We start from the raw sequence: 3148 nt of genomic DNA, 5'->3' as shown, positions 1-3148 counted from the left end.
ACCACCATTGGATCCCAGGGATAAACTCTGCTTGATTATGGGACATGATCCTTTTAATTTGCTGCTGAATTCAATGTGCTATCATTTTGCTGAGAATTTTTGCATCTATATTCAACATGGTATTGGTCTGTCATTCTCTTTTCTGGTGGTGTCTTTATCTGGAGTTTGTATTATGGTAATGCTGCCTTGGATAAATGCCTTGGAGTGCTCCTTCCTCTGATTTTTTTGGGAAAAGTTTGAGGTTTTTTGTCATTTATTTTATAAATGTTTGGTAAAATTTATCAGTGAAGACATCTAGTTCTAGGCTTTTCTTTTATGGGAGATTTTTAAATTACTGATTCACTCTCTATAATAGCAATTAATTGATCTATTCAGGCTTTCTATGTCTTCCTGATTCAGTTTTGGCAGTTTGCATGTTTCTAGAGTTTTTTTCCATTTTATCTAGCTGTCCAGTTTGCTGGCATAAGTTACTCATAGTGCTAACAGTTAGTTTTAAATAATAACCTACCACAATCTCATGTTCTAAAAGTTTGCTAGAACAGGCCAGGTTTGAAGAAATTAACGTGAAAATGTCCAAAAAGGGATAGAGATAAAAGTCAGTAAAAGCTTAGAGAAAATATTAATGAAGAAAGGGCAATTTTCTGAAATAAAAAATCACTTTTCTCTACCTCTTGTAGATGGTATTCTAATTGATGGGTTGCTCCTTGCAGTTCCAGGTGGGCTCTGTATAGAAATGCCAGTGGCACCATCCCAGATGACTTCATCCTCTTGGGATTCTCAGATAACCCCAGGCTAGGAATGACCCTATTTGTAGTTGTGTCTGTCTTTTACACAGTAACCCTCATGGGCAACACCACCATCATACTCCTGTCTCACCTAGACCCTCACCTGCACACCCCCATGTACTTCTTCCTCGCCCACCTCTCCATCCTGGACCTCTGCTTTACCACCAGCTGCATCCCCCAGATACTGGTCAATTTCTGGGGCTCAGACAAGACCATCAGCTACCTGGGATGTGAAGTCCAGCTTTACATCTTCTTGGGACTCGGAGCTGCAGAGTGTGTCCTGCTGCTGGTCATGGCCTTTGATCGCTTATGTGGCAGTGTGTCGACCCCTGCACTATGCAGTAATCATGTGCCCAAGCCTGTGTCACAAGCTGGCATTCCTGGTCTGGGCAAGTGGAATTTTTGGCACCTTGGTACAGTCTCCTACCACCATGAAACTCCCCTTTTGCCACCACCACCAGGTTAATGACTTTGTCTGTGAGGTCCCTGCACTGATCCGTCTGGCCTGCGGAGACACACATGTCAATGAGCTCCAGATTTCAGTGATTGGTGCCATCTTCTTGATGGGGCCTCTTCTGCTTATCCTTGTCTCCTACGAGAATATCGCCCAGGCAGTACTGGCCATCCAGTCCCAGGAGGGCAGAACCAAGGCCTTCAGCACCTGCTCTTCCCACCTGGCCATCGTCTTTCTCTTCTACTGCAGTGTCACTGCTGTCTACATCCGACCCCGGAGTCACTTATCCCGGAAGGGAGGCAAGTTCTTAACTCTTTTCTACACTGTGGTAACTCCCACTCTCAACCCTCTCATCTACACTTTGAGGAACAAGGACATAAAGGGAGCTTTCAAGAGGCTCTTATGGAAAGACAGAATGGCCAGTGAAGAGTGAGGAAAGGGCTCAGACTCAAAGGGAGATCAGCTTCCTTTGCTCAAATGTGTGATTTTCATGCATGAGAACTCTGAACTATCACCTCTAGTGGAGGGGACATTAGCCTCATTGTACAGTGGACTAATGAAATGTACATTTGATGTACCTGACACTGTTACCTTTTTTTTTTAAGGTTTATTTATTTATTTATTTATTTAACAGAAAAAGAGAGAGAGAGATCACAAGTAGGCAGAGAGGGAGGGAAAAGCAGGTTCCCTGTTGAGCGGAAAGCCCAATGCGGGGCTGGATCCCAGGACTCTGAGATCATGACCTGAGCCGAAGGCAGAGGCTTAACCAACTAAGCCACGCAGGTGCCCCTGAGTCTGTTATCCTTTTTTTTTAATTTTTTTTAAGATTTTATTTATTTATTTGACAGAGAGAGATGACAAGCAGGCAGAGAGGCAGGCAGAGAGAGAGGAGGAAGCAGGCTCCCCGCTGAGCAGAGAGCCCAATGCGGGGCTCGATCCTAGGACCCTAAGATCATGACCTGAGCCGAAGGCAGCGGCCTAACCCACTGAGCCACCCAGGTGCCCCAAGAGTCTGTTATCTTTAAACAGAGATGCTGGAGTAACACTGGGACTTGTCAGGAAGTAAATACCACTCTCACTATAAAAACAAAAAGAGAGCATTTATTATGAGGAATTAACTAGATATTGAAGGAAGGAAAACGCAAAAGGAAGCACCCTCTACCACTAGAGGAACACAAAGAAAGAATAGGAATTTTTCAAACTTAAGGCCCAGAGTAAAGGGCCCTGGGAGCGTAAGTTTTCAGACTTTCTACTTCTGAGACAAAAGCATTGCTGGCTGGGGTTAATGTCATTGAGGAAACACTGGTTTTGTTACCACCTAGTGGAGAATCTTCATTCAACTCTTTTTTCCCTAATACACTGACCCTATAGATGAAATGAACAGGAAAGAAACCAAACAAAAAACAAAGAGGGAAGAACACGTCTCCTTCCCAACATCAGCCTGCTCACAGCCCACCTGCTTATCTGAAGTCTCATAAGAAATGAGCAAGCGAAGCAGAAATATGGCATGCACACTCCCAGCATCACCCTCACCATGAAGCTGGGTGATACAAGTGTGGGTTCAGAGCTGTAAACCACAGGCTTCATGTCTCATAACTCTTGACACCATGAAAGCAATCCAGAATACAAATCTAATCAAGAGGAAGGTACAGCCCTGGTTATCTTACAGATTATGCTCGGTATAATTCCCACACATCACTTTCTGTTAAGCAAAAGCTCCATGTGTGAGCAGAATAAAGATAAGAAACAAATATAGGAGTTTACATTCTTGAAATACCCTAAAGAAAATAATAATCTCAAACCTTACAATCTTATGGCTATAAAGACATTCTTACTGTGCCTGCTACACTGTTTTTATTTTAAATGAAACTTTGTATTTTGAGGTAATTGTAGATGCATATGCAACTGT

General features: G+C 43.2%; 1 pseudogene across 1 annotated transcript; it reads left to right on the top strand.

Annotated features, from left to right (window-relative positions):
• The first annotated feature begins 798 nt into the window (after positions 1-798).
• Positions 799-1672, top strand: LOC309861969 (olfactory receptor 2H2-like; annotated as a pseudogene). Its single transcript has one exon. The product of its transcript is annotated as an olfactory receptor 2H2-like (transcript).
• Positions 1673-3148: the final 1476 nt, after the last annotated feature.

Source organism: Mustela nivalis (genome assembly GCF_964662115.1).
Source record: "Mustela nivalis genome assembly, chromosome: 3".
Lineage (NCBI taxonomy): Eukaryota > Metazoa > Chordata > Mammalia > Carnivora > Mustelidae > Mustela > Mustela nivalis.
This window is presented reverse-complemented; position numbering and strand designations above follow the sequence as displayed.